The sequence below is a fragment of the Dermacentor silvarum genome, chromosome 9 (assembly GCF_013339745.2).
Source record: "Dermacentor silvarum isolate Dsil-2018 chromosome 9, BIME_Dsil_1.4, whole genome shotgun sequence".
Lineage (NCBI taxonomy): Eukaryota > Metazoa > Arthropoda > Arachnida > Ixodida > Ixodidae > Dermacentor > Dermacentor silvarum.
The window spans coordinates 154547416-154571934 of NC_051162.1; the positions used below are offsets into that span (position 1 = coordinate 154547416).

At 49.8% G+C, this 24519-nt stretch overlaps 1 protein-coding gene across 1 annotated transcript in view; it reads left to right on the forward strand.

The window, feature by feature from the left end:
- LOC125939924 (uncharacterized) overlaps positions 1 to 24519 on the forward strand; it is a 74562-nt gene that overhangs the window by 49196 nt on the left and 847 nt on the right. The window lies entirely within an intron of this gene.

A 24519-nucleotide genomic window follows, 5' to 3' on the forward strand; every position in this document is an offset into this window, starting at 1 on the left:
AAGGCCTGATGCCCGAGTTCAACCCCTTGCAGGAACCTGCCGGACCGCGTCTAAGTACTACCGGCATGGCCAATGCAACTCCATCGCAGGTGATGCTACAGCATCCTATGGTCCCAGAAAGTCTTCATGGTGACGCCATTGAAGATGTACAAGATTGGCTGGACCACTTCGAGCGTGTCGCCAGTCATAATGAATGGGGCTCCCGGCAAAAGCTGTCTTATGTCTATTTGGCTCTTCGAGACAGTGCGCGGACGTGGTTTATGAACCGGGAGAGGAGCCTGACAACATGGGATGCCTTCCGCACCCAGCTGCTAGGCACATTCACTAGCAGCGACAGGAAAGACAATGCACAGCGCCTTTTTGAATCTCGTGTTCAGAAGCCAAATGAGTGCGTTGCCATGTTTGCAGAAGATATGACCCGCCTTTTCCACAGAGCAGATCCTGAGATGGCCGAAGAAACGAAGTTGCGCTATCTCTTGCGGGGAGTGAAGGAGCAACTGTTTGCCGGAATCGTGAGGAATCCACCGACGACAGTGGCCGAATTTACCAAGGAGGCTACCACTATCGAACGGGCACTACAGCAGCGGTACCACCAATACGATCGCGCGAACTCACCGACAAATGCTTCACTGCTACCTTAGGACGGCGGCACATCTCTGCTTGAAGTTATCCGAGAGATTGTGCGAGAGGAGATCCGGCAGCTCGGAATTGCTCCCATGGCACCAGTGGTAGCTTCTGTCGCTGATGTCGTCCGGGAGGAAGTTCGACAGGCGTTTTCTTCGCCCAACCGGCAAGCGGTGCCGCGACAATGCACATACGCGGAAGCGCTTTGTCGTCCACCTGCGCCATGCTGCTGACACCGTCGACCACTCCGATGCAGCCACCGCCCCCATCCCCGACGCCCTATCTTCGACAGTCACAGCCGACGCCAGCAATGCCGTATCGCCGACAGCCGATCGCAGCGCCGCGGTCTTACGGAGAATTCCCCGCCGGCTATCCGCTACGAAAAACCGATTTGTGGCGCACCGCTGACCGCCGGCCGCTATGCTTTCATTGCGGTGAAGCAGGACATGTTTATCGAGCTTGCCACTACCGCGCAGCTGGGTTTCCCAGATTTCCCACCAACTATAGTTACCCTCGGTTTGACGCTCCACGTACATGCGACGACAATCCTTCAAACTTTCGACCGGAAGGTTCAACGACCCCTCGATTGCGTTCCCCATCACCGGCTTGTTACACCCAACCAACCCGTCGCGATTTTCCTGACGCCTCTAGGGGCAGGTCTCCTAGCCCGCGCCGGGGAAACTAGAGGCAGCGACCTCCGGGGGTGAGGTTGCAAACCGTCCAGCTTCCTAAGAACACCCATCACCGACGATTGACGACTCTACGACTCCGACGATTCCAACCACTCCACATGTAACAGACGCCGTCACTGCCGATCTTGTCGTTAGCATTGACGGCCACCAAGTGGCCGCTCTCGGTGCTACTGGTTCGCATTTTTCGGTAAGGAGTCTAAAGCTAGCCGACAGACTAAGAAAAGTGAAGACGCCGTGGACCGGGCCCAACATCAGAACTGCCGGGGGCCAGTTGATGACGCCGATTGGGAAATGCACAGCCCGAATCGTAATCGCCGGTTCAGCCTTCGTTGCCACCCTCGTCATTCTCTTTGAGTGCTGTAAAGAACTTATTTTGGGAATGAATTTCTTGAGGAAGTACGGTGCAGTTATTAATGTCCGCGACCCCATGGTGACATTTTCTACGAGCTCCGAAGACGTCGACCCCGCGGATGACCAGCGACCACGTTCACGTATCGCCGACGACGACGTCACGCTTCCGCCGCGAAGGTGTTCCCTCGTGCCTGTAATATGCGATAACTTGCACACCAGGCCTGGCGTCGCTGAACACATCAACGCACTAGTACTGAGTCAGGGCGTTTCCGTCGCCAGGGCCGTAATTAATGTACTCGACGGACATGATGAAATATTTCTGACGAATTTTAGCAGGGAACGTCGACAGATTGTTAAAGGCACTGCTGTTGCTTACGTTGACGAAATTGCCCCAATACAAGTCTGCCTCTCAGTGCAGAACGCGGCGTCCACCGTGCCTATGCCTGCATCTGTGGTTGATGTCAATGAAACTTTATCGCCCATCGAACGCAACAGCCTTCTTGAGCTCATCAATGAGTTGAACAGCTGCTTCTCATCTACGTCAAGAGTTAGCCAGACGCCGCTCACCAAGCACCGTATTATCACCGAAGACGACGCAAGACCCATCGTGTAGCACCGAAAGAGCGGGAGGCAATGCAAAAACAAGTGAAGACGATGCTTGAGGACGGAGTTATTCGGCCATCTAAGAGCCCGTGGGCATCGCCTGTCGTATTGGTGAAAAAGAAGGATGGTAGTCTGCGCTTCTGCGTCGACTATCGAAAACTCAACCAGATCGCAAAGAAAGACGTTTATCCGCTACCGCGTATCGATGATTCACTGGACCGGCTACGAAACGCACGTTACTTTTCGTCGATGGACTTGAAAAGCGGCTACTGGCAAATCGAAGTTAATGAGAGAGACCGTGAAAAGACCGCTTTTGTTACACCTGATGGACTTTAATAAATTTCAGGTGCTTCCCTTCGGTTTGTGTTCTGCGCCAGCAATGTTTCAACGACTAATGGACACGGTACTCTCAGGCCTCAAATGGCAAACCTGCCTAGTGTACCTCGACGACGTGATTCTTTTCTCCGCCACGTTCGACGAACACTTACGGAGACTGAAGACGGTCTTTGAGGCAATACGCTCACCAGGCCTAACTTTGAAACCGGAAAAGTGCCGTTTTGGTTTTGAGGAACTTCAATTCCTCGGTCACGGGGTTGATCATGAAGGTGTTCGACCTGACCCTGATAAAATCGCTGCCGTCGCTAATTTCCCGACGCCATCTGATAAAAAGGCCGTGCGACGTTTTCTGGGCCTTTTCGCCTACTGCCGGCGGTTTATTGCGGACTTTTCGCGCATCGCGTGTCCATTAACACATCTCACCCGCGAATATGTCCCCTTCGTGTGGGGCGAAGAGCAGCAACGGGCATTTCACGAGCTACGGCAGCGGCTGCAGACGCCTCCTGTGTTCGCACACTTTGACGAAGACGCCCCGACGATTCTTCATACCGATGCTAGCAATGTCGGCCTTGGCGCAGTGCTTCTTCAGCGGCAGCACGGCACCGAAAGAGTGCTTGCTAAAGCCAGCAGGACCCTGTCCAGAACGGAGACTAACTACTTCACTACAGAAAAAGAATGCCTCGCGGTAGCCTGGGCCATCCTGAAATTTCGCCCATATCTATACGGTCGCTGTTTCACCGTCGTCAGTGATCACCATGCACTTTGCTGGCTGACTAATTTAAAAGATCCAGCTGGTCGGCTAGCACTCTGGAGCCTTCCGCTCCAGGAGTTCGACTTCACTGTTGTCTACAAATCGCGGAAGCGGCACACCGACGCCGACTACCTGTCTCGGTCGCCTGTTGAGACTGCATTGCACGACAATGCCGACGCGGCTTTTCTACGCATGGTAGACGCTGTCGCCGTTTCACGCCTGCAACGCGAGGACACAGAACTGGTTCCCCTTATTGATTACTTAGAGGGGAAAACAAGCTGCGTGCCGAGGTTATTCGCCAGACCGCTGCCTTCGTTTTGCTTGCTTCACGACGTTCTCTACAAAAAGAATTTTTCACCCAGTGGCAGCAGCTACCTACTTGTCGTTCCCGCATCTCTACGGAACGAAGTTCTACACGCCTGCCACAACGGGCCGACCGCTGGTCACTTGAGCTACTCCCGCACATTATCCAGAATTAGGCTAAAGTATTACTGGCCGAGACTTGCGCCAGTCGTGAAACGTTATGTCCAGACATGCCTGGATTGCCAGCGCCGCAAAACCCCACACGTCAAGCCTGCTGGACTGCTGCATTCTGTTCAGATACCGCAAGCCCCGTTCGCACAAGTTGGAATGTACCTTTTAGGTCCATTTCCAGTGTCTTCTGCCGGCAATAGATGGATAGTCGTCGTCACAGATTATCCTACCCGATACGTGGAAACAGGTGCTCTGCAGCGGGGAACAGCAGCCGAAGCAGCACGATTTTTCATCGAAGTCGTCGTCCTAAGGCATGGTGCTCCCGCAGTAGTCATTATCGCCAGAGGTTCTGCTTTCACGGCCGCACTTCTTGATACCGTGTTGCGATTAAGTGGTACAACTCACCGAAAGACAACCGCTCATCACCCCCAAACCAATGGGCTGACAGAACGTTTGAATAAGACTCTGGCAGACATGATGAGTATGCACATCGACGTCGACCACAAGAACTGGGACGAGATTTTACCATATGTTATATTTGCGTACAAGACGGCTCGCCAGGAGACAGCACGCGTGACACCTTTCAGCCTCGTCTATGGCCGGGAAGTAACAACACTGTTGGACGCGATGCTGCCACACGAGTGTGGTGATCACGAGACTGGTGCCGAGGAGTTTATGCAACGCGCCGAGGAAGCAAGGCAGCTTGCGTGCTTGCGCATCCAAGAGCAACAGAACTCCGATGCCAGACATTACAACCTTGGACACAGACCCGTCACGTACAACGTCGGCGACCAGGTGTGAGTTTGGACTCCTATTCGTCGGCGGGGGCTATCTGAGAAGCTCCTGCGAAGATACTTCGGGCCGTACACAGTTCTACGCCGCATCAGTGACGTGAATTATGAAGTTGTGCCCGACAGTCCTTACTGCTCGAAACGCCGGCAGCATCTGCCCGAGGTTGTGCACGTGCTTCGTATGAAGCCATACTTTTCGTCATGACATCAATTTTGCACCATCACTGCACTTTCTTCGGCGCTTGGCGCATCGGGACGATGCTTCTTTCAAAGGAAGGGCAAATGCCACATGCTATATCGTCGCCGCGGGCATGTGCCGGGCCATGGAAACGACGCTGAAGTAGCGCGTGGGTAGAAAAACGGAGACGACAATGACGTTGCGTTTGCTGTTCAAATAAAGTGCTTATATACGTGCTGTACGCCGGCTTCCACGTCTCCTACGAAGTCATGAGAATATGTACAACCCAGACATACACCACTTCGCGTGCGCGAAGAAATAAAAAACAACCTTGTTTATGCAAAACGTAACCTTCCTACGCTTGTCAATAAACGTCATGTCACTGTTATACAAACAAACTGAGGTGTCTGTGACACAATCTTGTCCCTTCTTTCTTATATCGTACAACTCGTTCAGCTCTCTCGATCAGCTACCTCGGTAGCGACACAAAATTCCTGTCCACAAAGTAGCGGACAGGAAGGTGCCCATTCGTTTTATTCCTAATTGACAATTCATACTCACGCAAGCGTACATTCACGCACCTTACTCTTTGGCCTACATATACTTTGCCGCATGGTAGAGGCATCTGATATACTACTCCAGCACTGCAATTTATGTGGCAATTGCTGTGCTTTGTTCCGCACTCTTGGACCCAACTGTACTTATTCCTCTGCGCGAGCAAATTCCAGCGAGCTTGCCGGGATCCGTGAACGCTACCTCAACTCCATATGGTTTCATAACCTTTTTTAAGTTGTGGGAAGTCCTGTGAACATAAGGCACAACTTTACATTTCATATCTTTGCGCTCCCTTGCGTCCTCAGTCATATTGTTTTCCCTGTTTATCTTCTTAAGCTGTGCCACCGCTACTGCTGAAATGACTGACTACGGGAAACCTGCTTCTTCTAACCTTACAATCTGCCTGCCAAAGATTTCCTGTATTTTGTGTGTGCATGACTTTCTTAAGGCTGACGTGATACACTGGGTGGCTATTGCCCGCTTCACCGTTTTCGAATGAGCCGAATCGTAGGGCAACAATTTCTTGTGGGATCGTGGGTTATATTTCCAGCACACATGGTTGTCACATAATGTTATAGCGTTGTCTAAAAACTGGATATTAGTATTCTTTGTTATTCATGGGTAAATGTTACCCCTTTGCCAGGGCCCAGAAAGACGTGTAGTACAGCTGCGATGGCGTCGTCATACTTGGAACTGGCTTGCTTCTTCAAAAGTACACAAAATAGTCAGCATAAAGAAATACGGTAACAACCTGGTCATGATCATTCCCTCCGTTTACCGCTCTGTCAAATCCTGATAAGAAAACATTGCACAACATAGGAGCTTCGCAAGTGTCTATGCATATACTTTGTTTCTGCACGTAAAAAAACTTGTTTTAGGTGAATGAAGGTAGAGTTGAATTAAAGCTCAAGCAACGCTAAAAACATCTCAACATTCAATCCATCAGAATTCTTAAAGGACACTTCGCCATTGACTTCAATACATTTCATAACAGCCTGAAACAATGCATAGTGAGGGACAGAATAAAACAAATCTTCTATGTCAATTGAAAAAGCATGACCAATCTCGTCATTAGACTCTATGACGACTCGGAAATGTTTTAAGACTCAGAACTCTATGCCGACTTAGAAGCTTGTCACAGCTGTCCCCGTTTCGTCATCGGCGCGAAGTCGATCGACGGGGTAGACAAGCTGGTTGGTCGTTCCGTACGCAAGCGAGCACAGTGAAAGGAGTCAGAGTCGGGAGTAAACAAAAAACAAGATATTTATCGGCTGATAAATATACACAATTAATAAAGTAAAATAAAAAGACACAAGATAGACTAACACACCTGAACTTAATATGCACAAGGATGAAGACAAATAACTACGAGCAATTAACAGTAGATATACAAATGAATCAGTGCGAGGATCAAATACACAATACCCTTAACAACATTTCGCTAGAACAACGTCCAAAAGAAATCAAAGTTCAAAAGAAAACGAATGGTGTCATACGCATGGCCGGGCAGCAGCAGCAAGTCCATAAACCGTGGAAGTCGGTGCACAAAGCTTTCCCGAAGAAGGCTGGCGGTCCGATCTTGTCGAGGTGGATGCGAATTGCTGAGCTGGGGTTCCCGGGAGTCTAGATCTGACGACTTCCCTCAAGCAGGTTGAGCTAACTTGAGGTGAACTACCGTGAGCTTCGTTGCAGACGCTGGTTTGACGTCTCATACGTCAACAAGTTCCTCGGAGTTCCGACGTGGCCAGGCGGCCCAGGCGATACTGGACGGCACTAGCCCCCCAACGGCTTCTCAGCAGCGCATAGGTTCAGCTTCTAGACTCATCAGCAGGGCCCAAAACATGCGCCTAAATAGCCTCTGCCTTCCCTAGTTCCCTAGGTAGGGAAACTGCCGCTACGTAGCATTCTCCGAATTCAGCTCTCTTAGCTCCCAACAATCTTGGCCGCGCTCTCACTATGGACGAAGAACCGCAGATCAGCCTCTCTCCCATTGTCAAGGGCCAAGGCTGATCCCGGCACTACCACGTGGCCGTACGCGCACACTTCGGGGCCCGTAATTCGGCGTGTCGATGTCGAATGCATTGTACGCTGCACAGTCAGGAGCCCACGTGTTTGCCGCTCGTAATTCGGCGTGTCGATGTCGAATGCATTGTACGCTGCACAGTCAGGAGCCCACGTGTTTGACGCTCGTAATTCGGCGTGTCGATGTCGAATGCATTATACGCTGCACAGTCAGGAGCCCACGTGTTTGACGCTCGTACTTCGGCGTGTCGTTAATCAGCGTCCAAACCATTCGAAAATATGCCGCTCCGTGACAAAGCTGCTACTAGGTTCATAGAGTCGAATGGGTTACCGGGTGACGCTCCCTTTCCATCATGCTTTACCGTACGCGAGCGCCAACCAGAGGCATCTGCGACCAACTCTAGCTGACGACACTGCAACCAGCGGTGCAGTGTCTCCATCGGCAGTGTCGGCGTTTTCGACCGAAGGCGCACGATGAAGGAGTTGCTGCCGATGCACATACCTAACGTGCAAAAGTACATCTACATTACTGGGAATAATGATAACGAGATTGAGCAGCACAGGCGTCAATCTGAGTCGTACAATGATCTAGCACAACTGCGCTTACAGGTGTAGACGTCATTCGCAAAGAAGTACGCAGATTCATCGGAGATGTGTTTTTATGAATAGAGTGTATGCGGATAATAATGTCAAGTGTTAAATATTTTAAAATATCGAAACACCTGTTTCAGGCGATATCTGGCCCCAGTTACGGTGACGGTGAGAAGAACTTGTATTGGTCCTGAGAAACTGCGCAGGGGAACCGAAGGCTCCCTCAGGTCAAGCCGGTGGCTCCGCCCACTTTGGTACCGGGAGGTGAAATACCATTGCGATGTCACGGGCCCTCTGCACTGCCTGGAGCAGGATGTGGTGGTGGTCGCTTCTTAGGAATTCCTCCCACTGTTCCTTTGTGGCAAGTATAGAGTTTTCTATGGCTGGGCACGGCCAGAGCATATGATCAACACAGCTTGAATCGGTTTCGCATTTGGGGCACGACTGCGGGAAATCTGGGTCCATCCTGCTAAGCGACCGCGGAGTGGGGCACGTGTGGGTTTGTAGAATTCTGAGCGTGCTAGTTTGTAGTTTGTTTAGTTTTAGGTGAGGATGAGAGATCCACCTCCTTTCCAAGCGGTAGTGTGAGACGATTTCGTGAAAAGTGCACGATGTGTCTTTCTAGATGCAAGCCTCGTTACGAGGATGGCCGTTGACGGCTGCGCGGGTCGTGAAATCTCACGCCAGCCGGTGAGCCTGTTCGTTGTGGTTGTGGCCGTGCGGTTGGACCGAGTCCTCCAGGTGGGCCGGGAACCACAAAAGCTGGAAATACGCTTCCGTGCCGATTTGACCAAAATTTGTGAGCGTGTTGATTGCAACACTATTCGCACGTTTCGATACGCGCGCCGCCGAAAAGAACCTAACGGCTGTACGGGAGTCCTAGAAGACGAAGAGGGGAGAATGTGCGCTGTGTACGGCCAGGGCGATAGCAGCCTCCTCCGCCTTGTTAGCAGAATCGGTGCGCATATGGCCGCATTCACCAGATTGCATTGCGCGTCCACTACCGATAGGGCGAACGCGTCTCCGCGGTCGTATCTAGCGGCGCCTACCAATGGAGCGCGTATTCCCTGTCGAGTGATCTGTTTGAGGATTGCCTGAGCTCTCGCGAGTCTCCTACCCTCGTTGTGTAGTGGGTGAATGTTGCGCGGAATTGGGTCTACGTTGATTAGGGAACTAACGTTTTTAGGTAGACATACTAAAAAAATTCTTGCCGAGTTTCAGTAATGGGTGCGAAGCTTCTGAGTAAATGTCTTCGGGCAACACTGAATGACAGGCGGGAAATGAAATTTATTCGTTTATAGCAGAAACACTGGACGAGGAAGAAGTATCGCACTCGACTCACTGTCTCTTGAAAGCAAGGTCAGTGGAGACATGCTGTTGCGAGATATTGCTAGATGCATAATGCGTGTTTCCTTTGGACGATGTACGTGGACGCCCCGACGACGAAGACGAACTGTGCTTGCATCTCGAGCACTCGGCTGAACTGGCCAGCACTGCAGCTTTTTTTGTAAATATATATTGTAAATAACCTTCAGTGTTTAATCCCTCGTTCGCGTAGCACCACGTGTAGGCGTTCGCCGTCCCCGGAACGGAGCTGCGGAGCGGCCGCACCATCCAGATTACCACCATGGCTCCCGGTGACGACACCTCGTCTGCATCTACATCTGCGACCCCAACAACAATGTAGGTCATGGTTACCATTCCCAGCGATCCTGGCATCTTTCCGGTCAACATAATATTGACGTTGAGGACTGGCTCAGCATGTATGAGCATGTTAGCCTGAACAAACGCTGGAACAGTACCATAATGCTAGCACATGTAATATGTTACTAGGGCGGAACACCACGTGTCTGCTTCCGGACACACGAGGACGAGCTGTCTAGCTGGGATACTTTCAAGGAGAAGCGTCGCGACCTCTTTAGAAAACCGCCCTGTCGCCAACAGGCTGTAAGAAAAGAGCTGGCTATCAGAGAACATTCTTCCACTCAGTCGTATGTCTCTTGCATACGAGACGTGCTCGCTCTTTATCGGCAAGTCGACGAGAAAATTTCTGAGGTTGACAAAGTACGCCACATCCTCAAAAGTATCGTGGATGACGCGTTCAACTGGTTGATTTCCAACAATGTTTCCAACATCGACGTCATTGTCCAGGAATGCCGCCGCTTGCAGCTGGTCAAAAGCCGCCGCGTCATTCCACAGTTCTCCGGTCTCCCTAACACGACTCTGACGTCATCCTGCGTCGATATAACCCCTGCTTCCTCATTCATCGTTCGCCGTGAGCTCGAGCATGCAAGTCCAGCCCCGTTGCATCCAGACCAACTTGCCCACATCACTGACCAATCAGCACCCGCGTTCTGCCTCATTCAGGAAGTTGCACAGCAAGGATTTGCCAAGCTCGATTTTCCTGCTGTGTGCTCGGTCTCCCGACCTGACGCCAGACAGGTGCTGACAGCTGTGCCTCGCAGCGACCTGTATTCTCCTCCAAGATTCGGCAACCCGACTGAGTGGAGAACAGAAGATCACCGTCTTGTTCGGAAAGCGTGTTGGTAGTAAAACAGGAACACGCATCAGACGCCCAGATATCGATGGAGGCGTACGAATCCAACAGCCAGGATGTACTGGTCTTCTGCAAAGAAGTAGATAACTACATGGCCGGAGCCGACAAAGTACAACTTTCTGGTTTTATAGAACTGCCCTACTGTCGATGCTCCCGTAAAAGAACGGTGGTGTTTGGAGCAATTGGACTACATGAGGAACTATTCAGCAGCCTACCCAATACTCCCGCAAGATCGCCAAGTGAGGACCCGCTGCTGCTAAGACGACCAGTTTTGCAAGAGAATTGGGCACACATTATTCGCCGCGTCCTGGAAGTGATGTCCAGAGCAGTAGTTCTTTCCCCCTATGCGGCAATCAACCTACAAAACTGCGCAGCTTATAGATGCAAAAGGCCCAGGAAGCGCTATAACGCTCTAAAAGAGAAAGGGGCCTAGTTGATCGCCTGTCCACAAATTGTACTTTTATTGAGCACGCGTCTGTTTAGAGAAGCTTCAGTTTTCATCTTTCATCTCTTACCTTTCTGCTTTATCCTCTTCTTCCTCTTACAGGGCTCGCAACCAGGTGCTCATCTGGTTCACCTTCGTACCTTGCTTTCTTGGTATTTTCTCAATCATTTCATGTTCACTGGAAATAAGGAACAGTATTACATGTGCTATTGTACCACTGTCATTTTCACAAGAGAGCACATATTCACAAAATAAACAACAAATTTTGCGCCATTTGGAGTATGCGCCGTGTATTTTTGCAAAACACGAGGGCATGTGTCGCGGAGTTATATTTTGTACATGCCCTAGCCATAGAGCTTGTTCCTGTTTTCTGCAGTTGTATAGTATTTTCCTCAATACTACATTTTAATCCATGTCGCGCTTTTTTTTTCAGCGAAAACAAGTATTCGATAGTAATTACCATAACATGTATTCGAATTTGCAAAGTTAACACATGAATCTAGTAATACGATTGCGCCGCAATCCTGTTAGATCGGCCATAAGAGACGCACCTGTGCCAAATTCGTCATAATTTTAATTCACCCATAGTTTTAGCACATTTCAGTAAAGTGGCGTTTCCTCATCACAAATTATGCCCACACCCCCACACGTTCAGAAGAGGAACATCAATCCAATATTTTCCTTGGTTGTTCCCAATCCTGTTATCGCCAAGCATTATTGTTTTTATAAACTTCAATAGACGCTGTGCCTTTTTGTATAAGAAGAAAGACAATGTATTGCATATCTGCGTGACCTTCTCGGTAACATTGTGATCTCACCAAGAATCCTTACTAGAAGCTGGTGCATGTGCTCTCGATTTCAGGCGGAAATGTGTTCCCATGGGAGGTGACGCACGGATTATTTGTGCGTATGTGGCTAAAGGCCAGAGCCCGAGTGTTAGAATAATTGCCGATACTAGGAGATGAGAGATGTCGTCGGGTGCTGGAATTTGTTGTTTTGCAGATGTGGGCAGGTAGCTGACGCATGAAACGGCAAATGCAGCTGCCGCCTGTGGGCTGTAATGGAGCAATCGACAAAGCCACATGTTTAAGCTATTCTGAGCGCAGTTGTAGTCGGAAGACTTAGCTTTCCCCAAATGTTTCCGTGGCAGAATCTGCCTGCAAAGGCAAGACCCGGCCACCCGTTTAGTTCTAATTGCAGAAACGCAAATGGGGAGGGGAGGAAACAGTCTTGGACTTTTGAATGCTTCTATTAAAATCCCGATCAAGAACGTAAACATGATAGCATGCGCATAGACGCTGACAGGAACAGTGCTCGCCCGAGCCCGCCAACGCTTCCAGCCTTTGCGACCGGCGGCGTTGTCAGCATGCTGCGCATGGCGTTTGTAAGCTCAGGCGTGGCTCAGTGGTATAGTAGCTGACTTCCTCGCAGTGGGCCAATAGTTTCCCGCAGACGAGCATCAACAAGCTTGCCGACGAAGTGGAGGCCATCTTATGTATGCCGCTTTGATTATAACGCCCCGGCCGTTAATGGATTCAACCAACGTTCTTTATGAACACACTTGATTCGTTTACATGCCTGTATTTTTGAAGTAGGTTGAGGTAGCGCTGTCACACCTGTGAATGGTTCTTACGGGTCCGGCCACGTGAAAAGCCAGCGATGGTAATAAAGCTTGCAAATCAGCACGATGAGCTTGAGAAGTACTGACCAAGCTTGAGAAAAATAGCACGTATCAGACTCCGGCATAATTAAAGGTTGATCGTTTTTATGCTTGCGTCTTGCCACTGTCTGCACAGCATAGATTTCACGTGTTCTGTCGTTGAACAAGCAGAGCGTTTCGATGATTTCATAAGAGCATGCGAGTGAGATATTAGAAGGGGACGTAGCTGAAAATTTGCGTCCCTGGATTGCCAAGAGCATACTGTTTTTATATTTTCTGTTACTCTTGGTATCACCACCATTTTTACTAATACCACCTTCGCACCAAATGTAGGATTAAGTCGCGTGCTGTATCGCCCGTTCTAGTGGCAGAGTCTGAATACATCTGTTTGTGGCTTAATTAGATAAAATTTATTCGAGTTTTGCACGTCCCACAACCGTTGCCGATAGTCTCCTAGATTATTCCGAATGAAACGTTTCAAATCTATGGCGGGGACAGCTATGCAATGATTGAAAGATTTTGTTGCTGTGGATGGGGCGATTTCGTCGGTGAGCATATAACCCTCAAAGGCGCTGTGCCCAAGCACCAATCATAGTATGACACGTTGTTTATATGCGTCAACATTGCACAGGAGTGTATAAACGTCAACGATCCCAAGGTTTTTATGCTTTTGTAGGGGCACTAGATGACAACGCTTAGAGAGCATGTGAATAAAATTGCATTTTCTAGTTATAACCGTTTTATGGGTTTCACAGCCAATAATGGTGCATAGGCTTCAGCCTAAGCATACTTGATTGCTCATGCAGAATGCCGTACTCCTACATGGACTACCCGCGGCTCCATATATAAGAAACACCGGTATGTGACTTTGATGCATCGGTGTAAATCTCCGGGCAGCTGTAGATCGACTAAAGTTCAAAGTAGTACATTCCAATGTGAATCTCAGGAGCCCGTTTATTGACTTCTGGAACTACAGGTCACATTCCACGAGCCGCCACTGCCACAGCGGTTACAGCTTCACTGGAAGCATTAGATGCTGTTTAGAAATGGGGCGGACATTTATTCACTGAGATTCCTCATACGCCGTTAGAAGGGCTCCCTCACTCTGGGCCGCATATTGAAAGGTATGGCAGAGGACCCGTTGTATACAATTGTGTAAGAAGGATGCTCAGGATTCGAATTTACTTTCAAATAGTATTTGAAGCTGGAGTATGGCCTCTGTAGACCGAGTAATCACTCGTTTGATTCTACGTAGAGGCTTTCTACAGGGTTTGTCCTGAAAGCAGTAGCCGCAAAAGTGGATACCTAAATGCTGAACAGGTATATGAGTTTTAGCGTGCTTGGCATTGGAGAATGATAATCCTGAGATTATAGCACCATAGTCAAGGCGTGAGTGGACAAGGCTCCTGTGCAATTGGAAGAGGCATTTGCGATCATTACTCCATGGTGTGTGTGACAGAACCTTTAAGGGGTTCATTGTTTTCCGACACTTTATCTTCAGATACTTTATATGCGGAATACCCATAAGCTTTGAGTTTAAAATGACTCCTAGGAATTTATGCTCGTTACTCAGAGAGGGTTCATCGCCCTTGGCAGCAATGCTTGACATTAGTGTTAGACCCCACTTTAAGAAGAGTACGTAAGCACTTTACTGGGTGTTTATTTTAAACCAATTTTCATCTGCCCATTTGGACCATTTGATATTCCAAGCTGCAATTGTTGCACGCAGATCGCAATATTGATGTGGTTGCGCCTACCGACAAGAAAAATGTTCGACGCTTCCTGAGACTGTGAGCATACTACGGGCACTTTATATGCAATTTTTCTAAAATTGCCCAACTACTTACTCTTCTCACTAGAGACGACACACCGTTCATCTTGAGCTCTAAACAAGAAGCAGCTTTCACCGAGTGTCGACACCGCCTTGCATTGCCCCCTGGGGTGCTATGCAGGATGCGCCGAGTTTGTCGGTCGCACGAGTTTTACCCGAGTTTGCTCGATGGCAGTCAGTGAACGGAGATAGCAAGGAACGTGCAAGAACAGCAGGCAAATAGAAATCTCGAGATAAAGCCGCGTATGCCAACATGAGCGCACCCTGTGTGCCACAGTGCTTCCGCTCTTCAAGCACAGAAGACTGCGCAACAAAACGCGCCAGCGCCGTGTATTCTTTTCAGTGTATTATCACAATTTCGAAATACCGTCACTGTCCCGCTATCTATCTGCACACTTGCCGTGAGCCGCTTGCCACGCCTTTCTCGGGCGCGTCAAGGGCGTGCCTCCGCTTTCGGGCATTATTTTTCTATCCTGCGTCGAATGCGAACAGGGCACATGCGGTGCATTCTTGCACCTGCACTTTCCCTCAATCGAATACATTAAAATACAAAAAATAAAATAACGAGAATTTTACTTCTTAAAGTATCGGTTTTTTGTTTTGAATGCTCTAAATTTGCGATGGCAAACGGAGATCAAGCCAATTTTTAAATTTTGCACTTTTTTGCCGTGAGGTACGACAGTCAGGGTGAAAGCTTACAAGCGGATAAATTCTGGAGGGTCGCACGCACGAGGGAGTACATACGGTGAGCAGTCGCCAGGGGCGCCGTAGTGCTATGGTCGATTAAGTGAGTCATGACAATGGTCTTAATCGCTGTCTATTAGGGGAATGGCAAGGCAGCGCTGCGGCATGGCTCTTCACTGCAGGTGCATCACTGAGGCGGATATTAAGGCCGCCGCTTTACCAACTGAAACGACACTCTAACCATACAGACGGGAGCAACGGCTGTCGCTGCAAAAAATCTGTGCGGTACTCTAGGGTCCGTAATGACGCCGCACAGTGAAAATGCACCAGTTTATCTGCGTGCGCGAAGCCTCCGCGATGCATAACGAAGAACAGCATGCTGTCCAGCGACAGAATTCATCGCTTCCCAGTTAAGGTGCGTCCGTGCGCATGTACGCTGAATTTGAGTGTGTTGTTCACTCCTATGTGCTTACCGATTGCCTCTGCGGCTGAGCTAACGGCGATCGCAGATGGATATCGTAACGACAGTGCAGCAATCGCATTTTGGCGGGTGAAGGCTCTGGTGTGCAGTTAGGAAATTAGACTTCGAACGCAGGAACGTGTTGCAACTGTTTAGTGTGCCGTGCATGTGATGAAGAAATGCCATCGCGCTGGGTCTAGAAAAGCGAGGGTTTCTCGACTCTGACGATGTTTGCGACACTGCGGCTGCAATAAATACATCACTGGTGACAAAGCAGCCATCTCAAACGACAGCTGTGATACTTTGTCGTCGGAAAACACTGCTCACTGCTCAGCATCATCATCCACCACGGCGCATCGACGCCTTGCAAGCAGCTCTACAGTGGCGTGACGATAATTATTTGCTGCGCGCTACATCGCCACAATGCAGACAATGCCCTGTGTTGCGAGGCCATCACAGCCTAAGAAGATATAAGCATAAGCCAGTGAAATTGGACGCTTTATTTTTGATAGTGGTGCTCAGTACACCACCGATGACAGTGCGTTGTGCGTGTTTTAGTTCGGCAGTCAATATTGTGGATGCCTCTCAGTTCCGCACGACGTCGCTGTTGCCGAAAAATATGCTGGGCACGTGGCCCAACCGTGGTAGGCGCGCGCACTAGAGTTACATGCCTCGCGCGGGGCGTGACCTATGGTTTTGATTGACTGGTGAACTCGTGTCAAACTCGTACATCGCGAAACGCCCCTCGAGTTGAACTCGCGAACATGGCGGCGGCAGCAGCAGCCTGTGTCATCGCATCCAGCGGCCGCAAGCGTCAACATGACCGTCTGGACCCGTTCACCTACACGACTGACGTAGAGTTTCAGCTTCATTTTTGTCTTTTCAAAATGTCAGTGCGCTGGCTGTGTGACAAGTTAGGTGAAGGCCCTCGTCTGCGGAGACGGCGTGGTGGGCAAATTATGCTTTCCGAGCACAGACTGGTGTGACTAGGATGCGGAGGAAAAGTTCGTGCAACTGCTTCGGCTATCTTCGGCTCCGGCTTCTCTGATCCACCGCGCCCCAGCCCCAGGTCAAGTCCGGCGGTGTCATCGGAGTATAGCGCACCTGCGAGCACCTGGGGTTCAACCTGGACCAACCAGCCTGCGAAGACGAAGTGGTCACATTATATAGAAAGACTCCGAATGGACGCCGGGCTGCCTTCCAGTGCAACAGGTGCGGAAAGCAATTTTCGCAGTTATATGGTACCACTGCACTGCACGGGAAGAGGGGTGAAGGAAGATACTTCGCCAACACAGACCACCTCGGCCGCCCGAACAATCACCTCTCCAGGCACCAAATGATTTGGCTCACGTACTGCGTGAGCAAAAGCGTAGACATAAGGCTGTTGAAAGAAATGACCGGCGACTTATTTCCTATATCGGAGCACGCCATCGCCGACTGGAGGAACTACCCCCATTAGGTCGCGAAGGAGAAGCTGCTGGCGCGACCTCCACTTGGTGGCCCCGGGAAGGTAGCGCAAATTGACGAGCGCCTTCTTCGCAGCGAGCAAAAGTGCAATCGAGGCCGCCTAATGAGGGGCGACAACGTTCCGCCAAGCCGCCAAAATTGGGGCGGTGTTAAAGATGGTGGCCAATGCATCTTCGGCATGGCTTTAGCGACCAGAGGGGTGCTGCGACTTTTCAAGGTCGACCGACCAAAGGCGGCGACGCGAAGCGCCATTATTGCAGCCAATGTTCAACCGGGGACCATTATTCATAGTGACGAATTGGCCGCATACAACTGTATCCCACATTTACTGGATGCTAACAGGGCTATGCCTCAATCTGCGTTGAGAGATAGTCAACCACGGCGTGCACTTTCTGGACCCCATCACGGGCGTTCACACGTAAAAAAAATATAAAGTTATTGTCAAAAAGTGAAGCGCCACCTTGTCAGCGGTGGGTACAGGGTAACTGCACCGATGGTGGAGTCCCACCTGGAATGGATGTGGTGGCAGTCAACGGCCACATGCGCTGCTAAGACCATTTCTTGCGTTTGTTAGAAGCCACGGATCGCTCGGGCTACCCAGTATAAATACTCTTTCCTGCGGTGGTTAGAAGCCATCGCTCGGCGCTAGCCAGTATGAAGGTGCATCAGAAAGTAAAAGAAAATAAAGCGTAGTTTTTTTACCTTTGCATGAGTGTTTTCCGGCATTCCAGAGTGCTCACCCGGTAAGCACGTGGCAAACCACTTCTGTGCTAGCCGACGCTCACTTCGTCTCGCAGCCTTACCTTAGCGCGAGCAACGAGCGATCTGTTGAAATCCCAGTGTAAAAACCAGGCGCACATCAATCTGTGCTCGGAAATAGGAGCGCGAACATGTAGCAAGCCGCACCAGACGCATTCAATCCAGAGGAAAGAAAAGGAGCAATGAGCGAGCTGTTGAAAGCCCAGTGCGAAAACCAAGCGCACACCAATCTGTGCTCGGAAATGCTAGCGCAAGCACGTAGCGAGCCGCGCCACTCCAATCCAGAGGAAAAAAGAGGAGGGCGAGGGTCCCCTCGTGGTATAACGCGAAACGTATTAAAGTACAAATTAGTCTAATAAAGATTCAGTGTACATCTTGTAAATTTCAAAATGCTTATAACCCACTTAATGCGACTAATATTATTGTACTAAATGCATTTATTTTATAACTTGCTTGTGCCTCTAATGCACTCGGTGGAATGACAAACAAGTTAAAGAAGGAAGGACCATGCACCGACCGTATGATCACGTTAGCCCAAGTTTGTCGCCCGCCCTTATGGCAACGCCCAAGGGATGATAGCCACCCAGAGTGAATCTATGATCAACCAATTAACCTGTAGGCGTGTCGACGGCCAAACGTTGTCGTGTTGCCATTAGTTATTTCATCTCGGGGCGTCGCCAGAGCTCGTGAAAATTCCGAGTTTCGCCAAGCTCCGCGCATCTTGCATAGCACCCCTGTTCTCGGGCATTTCAACGAGGACACCGAAACAGAAATTCATACCGACGCCAGTCGCACCGAAAGGGTCCGAAAGGGTCATTGCTTACGCCAGTCTAACCCTATCACAACCTGATTTGAATTACTCTACCACGGAGAAAGAGTGTCTTGCCGTCGTATGGGCACTTTCCAAGTTTGGATCCTACCTCTATGGCCACCCATTGAAGGTCGTGACGGATCACCACTCCTTATGCTGGCTGGCAAACCTAAGAGACACTTCTGAACGACTGGCACGGTGGAGCCTGCGCCTGCAGGAATACGACATAACCATCGTGTACAAGCCAGGCCGCACACACGACGATGCCGACACGTTGTCGCGCGCGCCTGTTTAACCTGCAGATCAACATATGGAAGACGACAGCGCTTTTCTCGGCGCCATAAGCGTGGCAGACGTATCGAGACGGCAGCGAGCAGAGTGAATTTCGACCTATAATTGAACATCTAGAAGGCCGCAACGTATCTCTGCACCCGCAAATTGCTCGCGGATTGTCGTCCTTTTGTTTACGACATGGCATCCTATACAAGGAGAAATCTGCTGCCAGCAACAAAACCTATTTTTGGTCGTACTAGCAGAGCTTCGTGACGAATTCCTGTTCGCATCCCACGAGGACTCTGCGTCTCGCCACTTGGGTTCACTCGAATCTTTGCTAGGGTAAGGAAATCGTACTACTGGCCGAAACTCGCTACTTGTGTTAAACGATCCGTGCACGCCTGCCGTGAATGCCAGCGCCGAAAGTCGCTGCATGTGAAGCCTGCGGGATAGTTGGAAGCTGCGGGAGCCTCCTCGAGGGCCCTTCGATCAAGTCGGCATGGGCTTCCTGGGCCCGTTTCCGTTGTTTACTTCCGGAAGCAAGTGTATAGTTATCGCCACAGACTTTTAACCCGCTGTGCGAAAACAAAGGCTCTTCCAAAGTCACAGCTTCTGAGGTTGCACAGTTTTCCGTACAGAACATCGCACTACGCCGTGGCGCCCCATCCTGTGTCACCACAGATCGAGGAGTGGCGTTCACGGCAAGGCTGCTAGCAGAACTTTTTCGAATGAGTTACACCACGCACCGAAAGACAACTGCCTATCACCCTCAAGGAAATGGCTTGACCGAACGGCTTAACAGACCGATGATCGACATGCTGTCGATGTACATAGATGCGCAGCGTAAGACGTGGGTTGAGGTGATACCGTACGTTACGTTTGCGTACAACATCGCCGTTTATGGTCGTGAAGTTCAGACTATGTTGGAAGCCATGTTACCATTTGACAATTCTGACAATCTTGATGAAGACACCGAGCGTTTTGTGCAGCGTGCCGAGGAATCACGCCAACTAGCTCGCGTGATCAGAAAACAACCGTGTATTGACGCGCGATACTACAACCTCCGCCACCGACAAGTTTTAGTTTGGACCCCCGTCAGCCCTAAAGGCCTTTCGGAAAAACTTCTTAGTCGGTACTTCGGCCCTTACAAAGTGCTTCGATGAGTGAGTGACCTCAATTATCAAGTTCTTCCGTACGGCACCCAGCCAGCACGACGCTGACAACCGCAGCCCGAAATTCTACACGTCGTGTGGTTAAAACCATATCACACCCCATAATATTCATGGTTTCCGTGCCATTACATTTGTTCTGGGACAAGACTTTCTGCCCGCCAATGTATTGTTTAGCATCGAGTCGATGCTCTTCTGGGAGGAGGTGCAATGCCACGCGATTGTGTAACTTATGCTCTCAAAAGTAGACAAGGACCGTCTAGTTCTCGAGCCTTGGTCGTTTGTGCTGCGCTGCCCCTTTGGCGACTGGGACTTACCTTAACGGCCTCTGTTATAAGTCACCTGTTCATTAAACGTGACAATATTGAATGATTTGAAGCCTATTTGCACATATTCTACATTTAGACGATCAGCTGATAATGACGACGAGCTGATTGTGACTTGCTTGTAGACAACACTACTCGGACAGCAACTGCCGCTATGGGCGTACACCATTTTAGGTCAGGGCAGGCAACACCTCTGTGGACTATGATAGCGACACCACGGGATTGCGGGCTTCACAAAGAATAGCATATTGCTGAAGAAAGTTTATTTGTGTATGATTATGGTGTTGTTTCTCGAACAAACGACATCCTGTGACAAAATTTGCGGAGGATTTCTTTAATGTCATCAAGATTGTGAAGAACACCTCTGACGTTCCAATGAACTATTTGAGTGGCCAAATTAAAAAGAGTTTTGTGCTGTGTGCTTAAGAAAAGAAAGTTACCTTCAGAGCCCTTTACAGGCCCCGTGATCCGACGTTTCTCTTTGTGGGGTGGTCGAGAGATTCTCGCTGCTCCTTAGGCTGTCGCTGTGCCGTCTGGCTCGTAGTCGTGTCCATTGTCTCTAGCATGGTGCTGTAGACCAGCTCTTGCGAGCGGTTTGTTCGTGGGGAAGGCCGCGTTTCGAGAGACGAAGCCTCAGAGACCACCGGCGCGGGGATTTATACGCCTGTTTTGATAGCGGAGAAGCTGTAACTGTGTCACCGGCCTGGAGGGGGGCGTTGGCGTTGCCGCCGGACAGCCGCCGGGAGCCGTTGTGACGCTGCTCTTTAAGGTACGTCCACGCTAGCGACATAAACGCGCGCGACACGCCGCGCGTGGCGAGCGGTGCTGTCGCGCGCGGCAAGATTCACGAAAAGCGGCAGCAACGCGCGGCAAACGCGCGAATGGGTGCGAGACCCATTTTTTTCGCGGCAGCCGCAAAACGAGCACCAATAAGAAGTAAGCCGCGCTGTTGTGGGTGCCACCTGTCGCATAAGCAAAGAATCATAATCTATGGGCTCAGAGATAGAACAGTGACACGCACACCGTAAAATCTCAGAGGCCATTTCCAGTCAAGGGGGCTGTTTTTGTTAAGCCTTCCCACACCGCCACCGAGACGTCGACGAAGAATTTGCCTCGCAATGGAGGCGTTTTTGGAAACCGTTCGCGGATATGCGTGCCTCTATGACAAATCGAACGTCGATTTTAAGGATAAGTAGCTGCGTGCCAACCGCTGGCACATGCAGGAAAGCAGAGTGTGAGCCTGGCTCTCAGTGTCCCTGTACCGCCATATAGGCGCCCCCAAAACTTTCTCGTCCGCTTTCTGGCACGTCGACGTCGCACAAGTAAAGAACAAATAAGTATTATAGTGTTCACAGTCACCAGTACCTAGTCGTCCGTATCCGACATGGCTGAGCGTGGCCGGCAGTGGCGCAAAAGAAACACACACACTTCCAATAGAACACGAAATCGGCAGAACGGAGAGCGTGTTGTCACGAGAAGTATCGAATGGAACGAGACAACGCGGCACTCCAGGCGCCGTTGCCGCGTGCCACAAAACGCGAGTATGGACTTGCCCGCGTGAGTCTGCCGCGCGGGCGCTTGCCGCGTGCGGCGTGTCGCGCGCGTTTTTGTCGCTTGTGTGGACGTACCTTACACGGCACTTGCGCAAAGTTGAGCCACTTGTGCAGGTAGGACACAACCATGATAGCTTCCTTATTCGATATGTTCTCCTTCACGTCCGGTGCAACAATTTCTTTTCTTTTTCCAGTAGCACATGGCCGCGAGGATGCGGTTGCTCCCCATCATGGTTCACACATTGTAGAGCATTCTCGCAAGTCTCAGAAGGGTGCTCCTGTGCGCTGCATTTAGCGCAGGTCACTCGGCCTCGGCAGTTCTGGGAACTATGGTGGAATCTTTGGCATTTAAGGCATCTCAAGGACTTGCACACGTATGGCCTCACACAGATCTTTATACAGCCTGCTTCGATACTTTCAGGACACACACTTGACCCGAAGATAAGAATAAGGCTCTTTGTTCGGATTTCTTTGCAATCTCGCCTCAACTTGATTCGCTTCACATTGATAACGTTCTAGTCACTCCAGTCATCCAGTTCAGTCTTGGTGAGTTCCAGCAGTTCATCGCCTTAAATGACAACCACGGGTGGTGTGGGGTAATAGTCAGTGGAACCTCCCCAAAGAAGACTGGATTAGGCATCTTTTCGCGTTGCTTCCTATCGCGTAGTTGCAAGAGTAGATCACCGCTGGCCAGGTTCGTAGCTTTATAACCTACGACTATGGCATCTGTCGGCATTTTGCCGCAAGGAACAGTGATATGGCTCTCATTGTTCTTTTTTTTCACTTTTTGTATACATCGTACGGCGGAAACTCGCTCTCATAACGCTGGAGTGATGTAGCGCGGCAGCAGCAGCGAGCGAATTGACCTTCGTACAGCACCTCGCTTCTCTGCCAACTAAGTGGCGAAACCACAGAGCACGGCGGACTGTCCCCGTCGCAGATCGCTTTCAAGATGGGGTGCCCTCCCTCCCCCCCCCCCCCCCGACCCCTGGGGACTGCTTTATGACGTGAGCATATTTTAGCAAGGGAGTTTTTACTGTAAACTTACAGCATACGGCACGCGATAACATAGCATGTTATCGAAATTTATTGTTACACATAATTTCAGCGCGACGGTGGCAACAGCACCAAAACATCAGCTTGCGTGTCGAGTAACTGCTTTCACAATGACGATTCCATTTCATTTATTTGAACGTTTTGAAGTTAGAGACAGCTCTTGTTAAACACGCTCGACGACACTTATAGGCTATCCAGCTGGAACAAGGATATTTTAGCCCGTCAGAATCGTTCAGCTTTTGGGGGGAAAATTTAGGGAGTAGGCACTACTGTGAAAAAGCTACGCCGACTGCAATAAGTTTGTACGATGTCAGCATCACAAACTTGAGGAAAGCTGTGCTATATGTATGGAGCGATGTTTAAAAATAGGCGACTGTGATGCACCGAATAAAGCATAAAAAATTGTTGAATAAATATTTCATGCTGAAATTTATAACAGACAGCCAAGTGATTGCTGCATAGCATATGTGTTTATGGAATCTAGGTATGACGATCGGACTTGTTGAGTATTTGAAATGATGGAGTGTATCAAGCGTCAGAAGCACGTGCGATGGTATAAAGTTGATACTTATAAATACAGTGCTTCTCAGTGCGCTAGCTGTAGGTAACACAAAGATTTAGGTTAAGCGTATCAGCACACACGGGTTATAAATTTTGGCTGGAAGTAGCAAAGGTAAGAACTGTTTCGAGCTTTTGTGTGTGACAAACCTGCTCTAACCAATTACAATTTTATGTGTTCAATCGTAGCCTCCCAATTTTGTAAGGTATATATATATCCCTATGGTGAAATTAAAATCCATGCAGTGTATCTCCGTCTTTGCGCTTACTTTTGTGTGTATTCTTTTTCGTAGGAAAGATGTTTTATAAATTGATTAATTCCACTGTTTCGGTGGTACAAGTAGTGGTTAGATTGAGATAAGCTGCAAAAGTAAGTAGTTTGTAATTGTTGTATTCAGTGTTTGTGCACAAAGTTCATCGCGCCGTCCAATGAAATTGTGTATAGCCTAGACATGGCGCCCTTCTGGCGAGCTAATTTTGAGACATCAATAGACGATATACAAAACTGCTTGGTCATCAGCCAACACTGGGCACCGGAAGTCTGGTCGCCATCTTGGTTCCGTCGAGTGTTCAGCTGCCAACCTGTGTTTCTATGTGTTCGCTCATTGAGGTGTTTGTATGTGAGCGAAAATTTTATATGATGGCAAGTACTCTAGGTACTTACCAGCCGCGATGCATTCTGAGTCTGAGCAGCCCAGGTCAGACGACGAATTTGAAGGGTCGTTCCGCATATATCGGAGGGCACATTGGAATGGTTGTGCGACCAAAATGGCCTCTCTGCCCGTCAGCACAAGAAGGCGTACAGCTCTCCCATCGAGGCCTACTCTTCGCCGTCATCGCTTCCTACGAACACGTGTGACTCAGGGTAAGCATTTTTATTGTTGTCGTATTACAACTGGCATACATTGCGAATGGCGTCTGATGCCAGCCTTGCACTGGCGC